At 39.4% G+C, this 16,720-nt stretch overlaps 1 pseudogene; it reads left to right on the forward strand.

Annotated features, from left to right (window-relative positions):
• Positions 1-8,841: 8,841 nt before the first annotated feature.
• The window catches only part of LOC132770262 (spermatogenesis-associated protein 4-like), a 47,452-nt pseudogene continuing 39,573 nt past the window's right edge, over positions 8,842-16,720 (forward strand).

Raw genomic sequence — 16,720 nt, forward strand, 5'->3', positions numbered from 1 at the left:
GATACTAGCACTTGCTTAGTAAATATCTGTATGAAGGTTCATATTCATTAATCAAACAAAGAAAAAAACATCAAACCAGTTCTTGCATTTCCAGGAGCTATCTACATTATATGTGCAAAACAGAATTATATTGTGTGTACAAAAGAGGGATGTTTAAATCCAAAATATGTCCACAGGATGAGGGAGTGGGAAATAGTGTTGTGCAATGTTACATTTTAATACGGTTTGAAGAATTCTCCTGTTGGCAAAGACAGAAGCCAAACTGTCAAAAGAATTCTGTGTATTATTATCCAAAAAAGGAACTTTCCCAAAGCTCTGGAGATAAAAATTATTTGCATAGAAGTCTACATGCTTAAACTGTAAAACACACACACACACACAAATGCGGTCAGATTGTGCAATTATTAAACCCCTACCAATAAATTCACACATTACTTCTGCATAAAATATTGGAAAGCCAATAACTGTGTTATCTTTGTAATGTGTGTTCTGTACAAGGAGCTAAGAAAAGAGGGCCCTTCCAGACAGTCCCTATATCCCAGGATCTGATCCCAGTCTTCTGTTTATCCCAGATTATCTGGTAGTGTGGACTCATATTACCTGGGAAGGAATCCCACTGGAGCATTGCAGCGCACCCAAATACCTGGGAGTCACTCTGGATCGTTCTCTGACCTACAAGAAGCACTGCCTGAACATCAAACAAAAAGTGGGTATTAGAAACAATATCATACGAAAGCTGACTGGCACAACCTGGGGATCACAACCAGATACAGTGAATATTTATTTATTTATTTATTTATTTATTTATTATTTATTTATTATTTGCATTTGTTAACCGCCACTCTCAGCCCGGAGGCGACTCGTGGCGGTGTACAGAACATAGAACATAAAGACAACAATTACAGTAGATTCAAGGCCATAACATACATCTTACCGACACACAGATAATTAAGCTAAAAATCCGCTTCGTCCTGTTTGGGTCATAATCAGTCTCATAGTCCTAGTCCAATCCGGTGGTCATTCCAAAGCATAGCACTTAATTGAAGGCTTTTTCGAAGAGCCAGGTCTTCAGGCCCTTGCGGAAGGCCATGAGGGAAGGCGCCTGTCTAATTTCAGCAGGGAGGGAGTTCCACAGCCGGGGGGCCACCACCGAGAAGGCCCGTTCTCTAGTCCCCGCCAAGCGTGCCTGTGAGGCAGGCGGGACCGAGAGAAGGGCCTCCCCGGATGATCTCAAGGTCCTCGTGGGCTCGTAGGCCGAGATGCGGTACTCAAGGTATTTTGGGCCGGAACCGTTTAGGGCTTTGTAGGTTAGCACCAGCACCTTGAATTGGGCCCGGTAGCTGATCGGCAGCCAGTGGAGCTGGGACAGCAAGGGCGTTGTGCGCTCCCTGCGTCCCGCTCCGGTTAACAACATGGCTGCCGCGCGCTGGACTAGCTGGAGCTTCCGGGCCGTCTTCAAGGGCAGCCCCACGTAGAGAGCGTTGCAGTAGTCGAGGCGGGATGTGACCAAAGCGTGTACCACCGTGGCCAAGTCAGACTTCCCAAGATACGGGCGCAGCTGGCGCACGAGCCGAAGCTGTGCAAATGCTCCCCTGGTCACCGCTGAAACCTGGGGATCCAGGCTCAGCGATGAGTCCAGGGTCACACCCAAGCTGCGAACCTGCGCCTTCAAGGGGAGTGCGACCCCGTCCAGCACAGGCTGTAACCCTATACCCTGTTTGTGAAGACATCTGCCCTTGCACTATGCTACTCTGCTGCTGAGTACACATGCCCAGTGTGGAACACATCTCACCACACTAAAACAGTGAATGTGGCTCTTAATGAGACATGCCGCATTATCACAGGGTGTCTGCGCCCTACACCACTGGAGAAATTACACTGCTTAGCCGGTATTGCACCACCTGACATCTGCCGGGAAGTTGCAGCCAATAGTGAAAGGACCAAGGCAGAGACATCTCCAGCTCGTCCTTTGTTTGGGTATCAGCCAGCACATCAATGACTTAAATCAAGAAATAGTTTTCTTAGATCTACAGAGACACTCGCTGGAACACTTCAGTAAGCGAGAGTTCAAAAGTGGCAGGCTCAAACCCAGCACCTCAATCCGTGGGTGATACCAGATGAGAGACTCCCCCCTGGGCACACAGAAGACTGGGTGACTTGGAAGGCACTGAACAGACTGCACTCTGGCACCACGAGATGCAGAGCCAATCTTAAGAAATGGGACTACAAAGTTGAATCCACGACATGCGAGTGTGAAGAGCCAACCACTGACCACCTGCTGCAATGCAACCTGAGCCCTGCCACATGCACGATGGAGGACCTTCTTGCGTCAACACCAGAGGCACTCCAAGTGGCCAGATACTGGTCAAAGGACATTTAATCAGCTTTTGCACAAGTTTGCAAAATTTGTGGGTTTTTAAAATCTGTTTGTTTGTTTTGTTCTGTTAGAAATGTAATACAATGTTCTGGTTGCGGATGACACGATAAATAAATAAATATAATCCAGTTTAAAGCAGAAAACTTGGGATCAGATCCTGAGATATAGGGCCTGCCTGGAAGGGCCCAGAGATGTTAGGCAAGCAAGTTATCATGGAAACAACAGCAACTGTAGGGATGGCCCTCTCTGAGATATCCACTCATCCACTAACTGTATGAGCCACTTCAGCCACAACAACAAAATCAAATTTCTTTTTTGTAGGTCCACTGAGATCTGAAAGGTGAGCACAAGGCTCTTAAAGAAAGAACTATGAAGAGATAGGAACTGTGTCACCCGTCTGATGTTGCTGAACAAGATTCCTTGTCATTGGCTATGCTACCAGGGGTGACTAGGAGTTGCAATACAACAACAGCTGGAGAACTGTACAACCTCTGCTGTGACATATAGTTATTCTGTTCTGAGGAATGGAGTTTTTCACCAGGATGCTAGTGAAGATGAGAAATAATTGACATTTTTTGTTTCTCACCTTAGGTTGGCAGAATCAAAAAGACTTATTTCAGAGGAAATTATTTTGAAACATCCAGTCTTCCTCATATTGCTTTCACTGAACCAAGGTTGCAGGTGATATTTATCTGCAAATATCTCTATATTGGAACAGTCTTGTGTTCAGAGCCGGCTTATGTTTAAGGGCCTAACACACGTACATGCTACCTTGTCCTCTGTACAGACAACCAAAAGGGGAAATTCCTCTTGTATATTATACTCGCTAGTCAATGCATTTGATAAGACAGTGTTTAAAGCTTTGACTAGGTGAAGAGCATAGCTCCTCTATGATTTACTGGAACATTTGACTCTGTAATTAGAAGTGAGTCAATGTTTTCCTAAAATGCATAATTTAAACCAACAAATTGCTCCTTGCAGTTATATGTTTTATGCAACCAAATAGGCTGCCCACATTTTCCCTGAGTACAACCGTAGATTTGGAATGACTGGACAAGTGTGATGGGCTTTTCCCTTTGCGGGATGTGTGCTTGTTTATGTCAACATTGTCACATTTGTGGGTGGCCCGAGACTTTAATGCTTTGCAAAGAGCAACTAAAAAAAAGGAGGCCATGTGTCAGCATCTATGCTGAATTGCTGATATATCAGATTACAGCATTGTGCAGCAGCTTTGCAAAATATGTTTGCTGAGCTGACAACATTTATTGCGTGACCAAAGTAGGTAGATCTGAGTAGATCATTTATAATATGTGGCATTTTTTTTTGAAAAAGGAAATGGGAATGGACATTCTTGCCTTGTAGATACTTTTGAAATTAATAACGATGGCATTGATTTTGCTGCTGTTGTATATCATTTCACACATGACCGGTGACATGAGTAAAGTTAAATACCAAGGATGAATTTAGAGTATCATTTGTTCAAATGCTTTCAAATTCAAGTTGATTCCTTGGATTCCTTCTTCCCTTTCTTTTTTATATGCATTTATTTAATGCACTGAAATATTGACATCCTGCCCTATAGTACATTGTTATAGGACAGCTTATAAAATTGGTATATTCAGATTAAAACCATTACTTTTTTTAAAAGGGCAGTTTAACTGGCTGAAACAAGTTTAAAAGGTTAAAAGAATTTAAAACCAGGAATGCATATATTTGGAATCAGTCCATTAGACCCCCCAGGCTTTAATAAAAAGGCACATTTTTCCTTGGTGCTCTACTGAAGACATTCTTGGTACTAGCTGGACTTCCAAGGAGAGGTCATTTCACAACCAGGATGCCACAACAAATAGCAATCTCTCCTTAGCCCTGTGGCAATATAATGCCTGCTACTGATGGGAGGTAGAGTCAGACTACTTCAGCAGTACTTGTCCTACAGGGAGGGATCTGTTGAAAGACACACACCTCCAAGTAATGAATATTTGCCTACTTGTATTTTGCCTTTTCTTCTTTGTTCTCTGTGTCTTTGGCAAGGCCAGTTTGTTTACATTTACAATGGTTTGTTTAACTTCTATTGACCAACCATTGCCTATCAACCTTGATGTGGAATATTTTTAGCATCTTCACTCCTCTGACACCTCGTCTAATGGCCGACTTCCAGTGATGCAGTTGAGTCTAGCTGAGAGGAAAATTCTGAAAGGGGAGGCGGAAGGGGATGTCTTAAAGCAGTGGTTCTGTCAACCTGGGGTCCCCAGATGGTTTTGGCCTTCAACTCCCAGAAATCTTAACAGCTGGTAAACTGGCTGGGATTTCTGGGAGTTATAGGCCAAAAATAACTGGGGACCCCAGGTTGAGAACCACTGTCTTAAAGAAAAGGGGCCACCTGTGGATCCCTCCCATAATGGCTATTTATACAAGCTAACCTCTTCTAACTAAGGAGGAAAACAGAAGAGGTTTCTGTGGAGGCACGACAGTCACTGTCTCTCACTAGGTAGACAAATTGTATAGTGACACAATATCTCTATCCAGCAGAGGGTTACTGTTACATTACTACATAGCTGAGGTATCAAAATATCTGATGCACATTGGTGCCTGATGCACAACAGAACCAATGTGCAATGCATTGGTTCTGATGTTTATCACATTGATCTGACCCTCATTCTCATAATGAAAATTGGGTACCAATGTACATCTGGTACTCTTGCTGGTGCCCTATTATACATCTGGCTTAAAATAGTATATGTGAAAGGGATGTAGGAGTATTTGCTTCTACACAGACACTATCCAGGGCCAAGTGTTGATTTTTGGATGAGCTAAGGGTGATTTTTACAGAGGCTCCAGGCCTCTGCAGAAGAAAAAGGGAGTTTGTACCACTAAAGTTTAGGCCTCTGCAGAGGCAGGAAACATTCCTGATCACTGTAGTGCCACTGGACAGGCAGCTTTACCATCCCCCTGCTGTTCTCATTGTAGCAGTGGCTACCTGGTGCAAAATGGCTGTTGTCCATCACTTGTTGCCTGGAGTGATGTTGGTCATTGTACCAGAAAAACCAACTACATGGAAAATGGAAGAACAGGAATCACTCCTTTCTCCCTCCTCTGATCGCCCTTGCACCCCAACCAATGTCACTCCAGGCAATGAGCAGTGGACACTGGCCATGTCATGTGTAGTGGTCACTGCTATTGCAAGAAGAGGGGGGGGGGGTGTTAAGTGCCATCCTATGTCCCAAGGCCACCTGAGTTCAGGGAATATGGGGTGGCCATGCAAACAGTTGTGTCTGGTTCTATCATGGAACTGACCAAACTGCTTACACAGCCCTTTAGGAGATTGTTCAGATTCCTGGGGAAAATTCAAAGCAGCAAGCTACTTTTTAAACACAGTTCAAGGTCATGTTAACCCAAATCAGGTCCATGTATTGTGCAGCAGCCACATATCACACTATTTTAATTAGGATTATAGTTTCTAAGTGTTTTGGTACTACTCCAAGGCAGAAAAAGTGAAATGCACAGATATACCCAGCTCCCTAAGCCATTCCTCAAAGGAGTTGGTTTCCAGACCTTTTGTCATTCTGATCACCTTTCTCTGAATACATTCTAGCTTGCCAATACTTTTCTTGAATTGCAATGTCCAGAACTGGATACAGTATCCCAGATGAGTTCTGACCTCACTATGCACCTATTGGTGTAGCCTAGAATCACATTGGCTTTTTTAGCTGTCACATCACATTGTTTTATACTTATGTTCAGCTTATGGTCGACTAAGACTCCTAGATCCCTTTCACAAGTGCTGTTTTCAAGTCAAATGTTACTTATCTTATATCTATGCATTTCATTTTTATTGCCCTAGTGTTGGTTATTGCCTAAGTTTTGTTCATTTTGGCCCTGTTCTCTAAAGGTAATTTTGGATTCTGATCCTGTTCTCTAAAGTATTAGGCATCCCTCTCACTTTGGTGTCATCTGTAATTTGATAAACATGCCTTCTATTCTGTCATCCAAATTGTCATTCAAAGATGTTGAACAGCACTGAGCCTATTTTGCATGGAATCTGGAATGAAACATTTTTTGTGGAACCTAAATGCTACTATTCAGTTTTCAAAATTTAAGCAATATCAGCAATATCTATTAGTGCTGTGCTGGGTAAATGTCCTAGTTGTTCTTAAATGATGTTCCATATATATCTGAAATTTGTTTGGTCGAATACCTTATAGGAGTAATAGGACGCTTTCATCAAGCATAAAACAGGCTGGATCTCCTGTTGAATTCAATGCCACTTTGAAATTAATGGGAACTATAGAAACAACTGAACTAGTCCGAATCCTTTTTTTAAAAAGGAAATGTTTATTTATGAAAATTGGGTCATAGTATTTCCTTCCCAGTACACCACTAATATAAGTTATTCCAAATTGGTGACAGTTTTGAAAAGACTAAATGGAGAAAAGGTTCTTGATTGATAGTGATGGCATTTGTAATCATAAATAGAAAAATACTGTTGTCAGACCAAAGAAAGGAACTCTTATATGAAAAGAGCATTTACACACAAATTACCTATTAAACAGTTGTAATCATTGCGGGGATGGGGCCCCCGGTGGTGCAGTGGGTTAAAGCACCGAGCTGCTGAGCTTGTTGATCGAAAGGTCGCAGGTTCGATTCCGGGGAGCGGCGTGAGCTTCCGCTGTCAGTCCTAGCTTCTGCCAACCTAGCAGTTCGAAAACATGCAAATGTGAGTAGATCAATAGGTACCGCTCCGGCGGGAAGGTAACGGCGCTCCATGCAGTCATGCCAGCCACATGACCTTGGAGGTGTCTATGGACAACGCTGGCTCTTCGGCTTAGAAATGGAGATGAGCACCACACCCCAGAGTCAGACATGACTGGACTTAATGTCAGGGGACTACCTTTACCTTTACCTTTTAATCATTGCGGGGAAGATATGTTTCTCTACATTTTTAAATTTTCTTTTTGATGCCCAAGCAAATATTTCCTCTTTTATTTGTGGTGATATAAGAAAAAAATGCTGACATCACTTTGTGATCTGTTAAAATTAAATATGAATACAATTATTTTATACATTGTATAATATTAGACATATTAGATTACTGGTATCAAATTTTTAACTGATTTGCATTAAGTTATAATACTTCTGAACACCATTGGCTACAGATCTAGGAAGTTTGAGGGGGGGGGGGGGAAACAAAGATAGGAAGTTATCCCCTGCTGTACATCTGAAATGTTCTATTTCTTGCCATCACCATACATTGCACCATATGGCCTTGGGGTTCTTGCAGAGCAGTTGATTGTTGACACAAGCTGTTAGATCCTCCTCCTCCCCAAACACAGAAGGATGAAATGTTTTACAGATTAGAAGATTGGCACAGATGAGATTGTGAAACAGGATTTCCATCGGGACTTTTTTTGGGGGGGGGGGTTGCCTCTGTCTTCAGGGATTCTTTTTAAAGAAACTATTAATCCTGGTTTCTTTGTTTGATTCTACAGAAAAGAATAACTTAGACTAGGAGTGCATCTGTTTGCAATCATGGGTTACTTAAAATAAATATAGAAGAACCTTTCCGTAACCAATCTTGCTTACTAGGGCTCACAACAAAGATGAGTAGAGATAGTGACTTCATAGAGAACATATGAGGGGGAAAATAATTTAGAAGATCTAGTTGAATGATTTACCAGATTAAGGGCACCAATCTGTATTGATGGTCTCGCAGTGCATGGTGATGGCGGGAGCTATCCCATAGAATCCAGATCATGGCTGCTTCAGACAAGCTTTGTTCCCTTGCAAACTTTATGTCCGGTAGTTATGCAAAAGAGGAAGATGTTCTTTGTTAGAATAACTGATGCCATAATGGATGTCTGCCATCTTGTTGTCTTGGTTGTGTGGAACAACTGTGATATGGCTAATGGAGGTGAAGTTGAACACATCAGGAGGCCCAAGAGTTGTACAATGTCTAGAATGTGTATTGTTTATTATTCTGTATATTTATACCTGATAATTTAGAGCACCCATTTTAAGATAGTACTCTATTCTCAGTATACCTTGATACTAAATACCTCAACAAAATACAAACCACAGATCTTTAGGAAGAAGCCATGGTAACTAAGTGTGTTAGAAGACAAATAAAAGTATGTAGCACAGAAAAATGTTCTGACCTAAGTTTGACAGTTCTAGTTAATGGGACATATGTATGTAAATGAAACATACATGTGTGTTAAATTAACAAGTTCCCATTGATGCAATGGTTCTATCCATTTAAATGCATGTATTTCTTTACATCAGGGGAATCGTATAGCCCTCAATATGCTGTCAAACTCCAATAATCCCTCACTATTAGCAATGGTGGCTAGGGCTCTATTGGTAGTTGGTACCCAACAACATCTGGAGAACTGCACTTTTCCCATCCATATAAATGAATGGTAGTGATTCCTCAGGATTTTAATCAACAGTCCCAGAAGATACCAGAGATGAATAGACTTAAAGCCTTCTATCTTGAAGTGACTGGCTTGACCCTGCAGGAGCTGGGGGTGGTGATGGCCGACAGGGAGCTCTGGCGTGGGCTGGTCCATGAGGTCATGAAGAATCGGAAGTGACTGAATGAATAAACAACAACAAAAGCCTTCTATGTGTAAAGCATGTACTGTGTTGCTGAGTTCACTCAGTGAGCATTGGTATTTCTTAAGATGACAAGTACCCCAGCCAAAAGAAAATCATATGGTTACCAAAGCCTGTGATGTGTTGCTTATTTGCTTTTTCAAAAGCTCATGTCCCCAAGTAGGCTTGTACATAGTTATTTCCTCAAAACACTATAGAAGCGGTAGCACATGACTGCGTTCAAGCTTCTCCTGTGCCAGTTTGTATCAGGTGGATCCACAGATTTAATCCTTGTCAGGTGATATGTAGAAACAAGGGGAAAGCTGAAATCTAATCTAGTTAAATCAGTTACCATAAATGCTTGTTAAAACAATTGCAAGTAAAGAGGCATGAACTGCGAAGAACAATGAAAGTATGATTAGCTGCTATCATAACAACATATGCAGATTTTCACAGATTTCTACAAAGCAAACAGAGCCAGCAACAAAAGAAAAAGGTGATATGGGCTGACAGTATAAATACACAGTTGGAGCCTGAATGCACTTCACAATTCCATATGTTGTGGGTGAAGAAATACAAATGCATTGTTATGAGACATAGTTGTTGTGCTTTGCAAAGCAGAGAGATAGACCTCCTCTTTTATTATCCATATTGTCTTCTGAAAAATTCAGGGCAAAAATTCCTAGCCTTATCCTTATAGCAAGGTAGATTACCATGTGCATTTGTATGCATGTGCTTTCAAGTCAGCTGTTAATTTATGGTGATCCCATGAATTTCGTAAGGCTTTCTTAGGCTATAGGCCCACCCATGCCCAGAAACTGATCATTATTGCAGGTTAATTGGTGGTTGGTTGATATTTACTTTTATATTTTATTATACTATTGATTTTATTTTGTTTTATGCTGTTTATGTATTTTAATGTGTTATATTTTAACTATGTTGATCGGGTTCATTCCCAAGTCCCTTTGGGGAGATGGAGGCGGGGTACAAAAATAAAGTTGTTGTTGTTGTTATTCATAGTTTAAGAGTATTATCTCTCTTAAATACAGCTCAGAGTACCTAGCATTCATTTGCAGCATCCCACCCTAGCACTACCAACCAATGCTAATCCCACTTAGCTTCCAGGATCAAATGGGATCTGCTGCTTTACATCTGTAGAATTGGAAGAGATCTTTTCGAATCCAGTAAGAACATGTCTTCTTGTGTTTAGTTGAGATCTTCTCATGTTTAGTTAAGATGTAAATTCAGTATATTAACTCATGTCCTAGTTTCTGTAGCAACAGAAAATAAGCTTTTCCCATCTCTTACAAGACATCCCTTCACATTAAAGACAGCTATCGGGTCAATTCTTCGTCTTCTCTTCTCCTGCCAGATCTTTCCCAGCTCCCTCAATCATTTGCAGAATCTTTACTATCTTTGTTCCCATTATCTGGATATGTTCCTGCATGAAAATATCCTTGTTGAACTGAGGTGCCTAGAAATACACATAGTATTCCAGAGGAGGACTCAGCAAGGCAGAAATGGGCAATACAATTATTTCTCCTGGGTTGGCATTGTGTAATTTACAAGTGAATGTGTAAGTTGTATCACCCATGTGGGGATAATTATTTGCCAGAGCACAACAGACATATCTTGCTGATAGCAGCAGAATCAGAATTGCACACGCAGTAATGTTGAACATTGGCATTGTGCATTACATTTGCTCACTGCACATTGTGGTTGCTCATTGTGTATCGCAAATTGCACAGCAGCATCCAAGCACTGATGTATGTTACTATTGTTGGTGAAGGGAAAGAGTCAGAAAGTGACCTTAAGGTAGAGTCATATTCAAAAAAATAGGTTGCTTAGATATAGATAATGTCGTAAGTTCCTAGCAATTCCATGTTAAATTAAAGCTGTAGAAAACAACCTGAGCCATATTGCAAAACATTGTGGCATTTTCTGCTGAACAGACATAAGATAAAAAGTACAAATGTGACATACATAGTTTTGAAATAATGCTTGCTCTTGTTAGTGAATTTGTTTCTATGCTCAGTTGCTGTCAGTGCATGTTCTTTGCTTGTCTGGGGTGGAATCCTGAGCTACCAACTTAGGGATCCCCCAACTCAAATAAATCGTTTTGAGTTCAATCTACAATCAGATTCTATTCATGACCCTTAAAAATTCTCCTTCACTTGTGCAGCCATCTCTACATGCAGATATTTACAACTTTGGGTATTTTTGGATTTCAGTCTTGATCTGATCACTACACAAGTCTGGAATTGCATTGAGTATCCCACCCTTTAGACATATTTTTTCTTGTGTCCTAAGAAGGCCCTAAATGTTTTACATGCACTGCTCTTAAATGACACCCATACTATATTTGTGCTTCCAGTTTTGATAACTCCGAATTAGTTCCTTACCTCCCTCTTGAATGTATGCAATTTGCCAGTGAACTTCTTTGTGAGTGAACAATGTTTTATATTGTATACACATCTTTCCTAATTATGTATGTTGCGATATTGAGTAATGACTACATTGGGCAACCAATGAATGCAACGTAGCAATAAAGAATATTGGCTGTTATACCTTATTGCAAAACTTGGTCTTCTTTCTCCTCCTTCTCCTCTTTTGGCATAATTCATGGCATACAAAGCATCTACTACATATAAATTCACAAATCTTCACTTATAATCAAAATTGCCAAAATATTTAATGAATGACTGTGTTTATATATCACTTGTTTTTAGTGCAACTAAAGTCAGAGTGGGATTGTGACATGGTAATGGCAGCAGCAGCAGCGGCGAGATTGTTGTCTGCCATTTTCATCCACACTATTCTTAAGGCTATTTTCTCAGCTTTTCAAAAGCCTTCACGTCACTCCAAAACCTCAAATTAATGGGGTGTGGGATAGATTGTATGTGTTTATCTGTTCTTCCACTCCAAGAGAAAAGTAGGAGTAAGAGAGTAATGCTCAGAAATAAACCATGAAGCTGCAGCAATAGCCCAAGGCATTTGTTTGCTTGAGAGAACAACAAATGGCATCATTTGTCATGTCAAGGAGCACTGTACCCAAATAAGGCAACTTATTGGGTTGAAAATTCCACAACCACCTGTCCCCATTTGCCTGTAACAATTCAGAATGAGAAATGATATAAATATCAGTTTGCCTTTTCATTGGACTTTCATATCCCAGTTCCTTAAATCTGGGCATGTAATTTGTAAATTAAGAAAATATTATAAATACGTATGCTTTTGATTTGAATTATAATTATGCAAATTTATCACATTAATTAGCACATTTTTCTACCACCCTATTTCAAGCTTAGCACTATTTTTAAAGGTTTCTCGGAGAACTAGTATAGAACTGGGAAATAATTATGCTCCTGTGTTTAAAGTATTGGCTATCACTGTCACTTAGCAAATATACGTTACAAAGTTACATAAATTGAAACAAGAGTTTCAATTTTTTACAATGGTCAGTTAGTGTTGATGTGTGAAAACTGACCACGGTAAAGATCTTAAAATCTTATATCACTTTATCCAGCCCATGGCAAATGTCATGAGTTGTATCTTTCCAAGAAGTTTGAAATTTATGCACGAGATGCAATGGATCATGTCCATCTCAGTAACACTACTGTCAATGTACAAGACTTCATTCATTGGTTAAACACACTAAAAGGCTGGTTTGTCTCCCTGGGTGGTTGGCTAGGGCTACTGGGAGTTGCAGTACAGGAACATGTGGAGGGCTGCATGATTTCCAGACCTGCTTGGCTGTACTCTTAAACCAATACATATTTGAAGATTGAAGAGTCATTTAGGACCATTTGATGCCTTTTCTGGGCATATAGGAACGTGTTTGCTGCTTCCACCATCTCTTGTGATTTCTCACATGAATCTTCTTTCTTCTCCTGAACAGTAAGCCTTTTAACATTTACATCTAAAAATAATGGAATAAATTTTACAAGGCTTAAGCAAGCTTAATTTAACTTTATTTAACAGCTTCCATGTGTAAATTTTAACTTGCTCAAGTTTATTGATATTTTCGTAGTTCATTGTGTTATATAAAGCAGATTTGGGCAGTCCTGAAAGGGCATCAAATTACTAATTAGTTGAATTTTCATTGCAATGCTTTTTACAGCCCAGCAGGAGGGTGTTGTGAGATCTGCTAAGGTCTTGTAAACAAAGACATTTTCATCATTGGCTAGGCTATTTTCTGAGAATGTTGACTAACCTATCAAGGCCAGTTTATTTTTCCTTTTTGGTTTTACTTAATCACCAAAGCCTTGTTCCTTTAGATATGTTACAGGATACCAGTTACTCTAATTCTATTATGGGATCTGTTCTCTTGCTATTTGTATAGACTGGCATATGTTGGCACTGATATCATGTAGATTTTTCCTTCATATTTTCATGGCTTGTGAATTCGTTTTGCTCCATCTAGGCTCAATATTTTCAGTCAGTTGGCAAAAAAGCAACCAGTTTTTTCAGGTCTAAGGAGAGCCAGCACCAGAGGCCAGAGTTCAGCAGTGCTGATTATAGCACTGCAGAATGGTGAATGATAACCATTCCTTTAAATATGTTTGGTGGCTACTACCTCATCCAAATACTGGAGAAGAGTGTTTTACTGTCTCAATCTAGATTATTCTGTGGGTTCACTACACTCAGACAAACTGCAAAAAAAAAAAAAAAAAAAAAAAACAACCGTTATGTTTCATCAACTGTTTCAGTTTCATAGGTTTCTTTGACAGTTTAAAGACAGGCCCTAAATAGAAAACAGCTAATTTCATACACTGAAGAATGAAAGCATATTTGGTTTCTATGTGAGTCAATGCAAACCAAGAGAAACAATGTTGCATTTCATCAATGTTGCATTTCATCAATATGCTTTGATGGTTATCAGTAAACCATATTTCACATTGATGAAAAATAGTCCCACATGCACCACTATGTAGACCAATCTGCAAGAACTTTACAATTACATGTATAATTGTTTTTAAAGTGAAATGGAATAGATCTGTTATTTCTGATGAGAACTTAATTTGATTTTTTACACACAGTAATGGAAGAAATAATTTTGTTATTTATCTGATTGACTAAAAAGTAAAATATTCTCAAGTTGGAAAATTCATCTCAGAAAAAATATAATGCATTGTGAAAGTGTGAATAATTGATCTGACATCAAGGATAGGAGAGTCCTTTATTATTGGACACTTCTGTAATCTTATTTCAAACCCTTTCGATGGGTCTTGAGTGATAATAATATACTGACCTAGCCCACTGTCTTCTTGCTGTGCAGCATTGTGATGGCTTTGATAATTGAAAAATGCATGCGACTTTACTGTCAGGAAATTGGATTCATATACCAAACCCTAAGGCAGAGTTTTAATTGATTTGAAACATCCAGATGAAAATGAGATAACAAAGTGACACACTGAGCACATCCCAGCCCCAAAACACCAGGGCCCTTAATCCTGAAGCTTTAAGTCAACATTAAAAAGTTTGGGAGAGAAGATCCCTCTACCCCTCTCCCCTCCAATGAACCCACAGACAAAGGGGATAAACCTCCAGTGCCATCTTCTGAGAGTTATGGGGTTCTAGGAGAAAGGACCATATGCTTTTCTTGCACAAGATCTCAATTTCAATTCCTGACATCTAGAGTTAGAGATAACAGATAGCATCCCAATATATGAGATCCTGGAAACTATAGAAAATACTGGGCTATGTGGACAAAATTGACTGACTTTATTCAAGACACTTTCCTATGTGTATTTCAGAAACCACAGGGAGGAAATTACCTATCCCCATTACATCATGGAAATGCAGAAGAATGCCACTGATAATGCTAAAGGGGTTTTAAAAGTATCTTCAAGTGGAACATATGCTTTTCTAATTATTGCTGAATATTTCATGTTTTTATTCCAATGTTCTATTTTTGTTAAATAATCTCCATTAAATCCCAAAAGAATGAAACACATTGAAGACTCAGTTCTTGTGGGTTTTTTCGGGCTATATGGCCATGTTCTAGAGGCAAAACCCACAAGAACTGAGTGATTCCAGCCATGAAAGCCTTCGACAATACATTGAAGACTTCTTTGCCATTCTTGGGAACTACTGAAGGTAGTCTAGGATTAATTTCATTATTAATCACTATCTGCCAACTAGTTTGCCAAGAGTATTTTAAGACTTCAGAATAGGCTGTCAAATCCATTCTATTCTACTGGTCCACTCCATTATTTTCTATTGGTCATGCAAATCACATGAGATTAATTCTATTCTTTAGCTAGAGTGAATAAACCAAAGAGTGGCAAATAATTATGCTCACATAGCAATAATTGTCTTATCACACCCAATTAGGATCTGTGTGATGAGATTTCACAGCGAGGAAACACACAGTCCACGCACAACTATTTTAAAATATGACAGAAGTTAGAAATATTACCATCAAAGCAATTGTGCACTATACAAAAACAGACAATTGGATTTCAGTCACAATATGTTTGGTGTTTTTTTTTTGTGTGTGAATGTAAGAAAAGTTTCAATGCTTAACCTAAATTAGTGATAAAAGAAGGTTATGAAAGTGGATTGTACACTTCTGTAAAGTGGATTGTGTGCATGGATGTAATTCTTTGTCAAATTCATTCTTGAAGGAAGCATAAAATAATTTTAGCAAAGACTGTTCCCAGTTTGGAATTCAACCTGGGCAAATTTTATATTTGGCTCTTTTGCACTGGAAACAGCATTTTCTATACAATATTTCTACAGAAAATATTGTCTTAAGCAGAAAATAATGTAGTTGAGTCCCCCTGGAGAAAGGCGGGGAAGAAATGCATAAAATAATAAATATTCTGTGCAAAATGTGCACAAGGTTTTTTATTTGCTTTGCACAACAAAAAAATCCTGGACTAAGAATATTCTCATCAGCCCAGAATTGTTTTGATCAGGGTTTCCTAATAAGAAACATATGACAGAAATATGTATTTATGAAATTGACACTAAAGCAGGTTACTCAGATTGGTACGAATTGGGTATCTGTTTTGGATGAGTGTTTTGGATTTTGGTTTTTAAAAAAGATTTTGCAATATTTGCATATACAGTCTGCCTACATGCAACATCATTTCATATTATGTGGGGTCATTTATTCATGAGCTCTCCCAGTCAGATCCTGGTGGAAGGGTACCCTAAAGTTGTGCTGGAGGACTTAGAAAACACCTAGAGGTGACACATCTCTAGACATTTTATTGGTTTTCCAGAATGACTCCATGGTTTATTTCCACTGGAAGTCCAAAATGTCATGTGTTATAGGTAAGAAAAATACGGCTCCAGATTATATGTGAAATTATTATATGTCAGGGGACTGTAACATATCTCTCACATAATATGTAGGCAGTCTGTATGTACATAACTAAATATATTGGAGATGAGATTTGGGCCTATACACAGAACTTATTTAAGTTTCATATCATGAAGTAGCACTTCGTAACTTGACACCACTGCGGATAACGGATGGGATTCTTTCACCCACATTGGCACTGGAATTGAAATACATTTCTAGGCACATCTGGGATTATGAAACAAATGTGGGGCAATCAACATCCCAGGCTCTTCTCCAAAGTTCCTGTTCAATTTATAACATTATAATGCTTTACAACATGAAATCTAAATAGCTTTCTAACATACCCTGTTTAATTAAAGGCTTTTGTTACAATTTTTTAAGGAAGTGTGGTTGTTTTGTTGCTGTTGCTGCTTCTACTGTTGCTGCATTCAAAGTGC

This window comes from Anolis sagrei, chromosome 3 (genome assembly GCF_037176765.1).
Source record: "Anolis sagrei isolate rAnoSag1 chromosome 3, rAnoSag1.mat, whole genome shotgun sequence".
Taxonomy (NCBI): Eukaryota; Metazoa; Chordata; class Lepidosauria; order Squamata; family Dactyloidae; genus Anolis; species Anolis sagrei.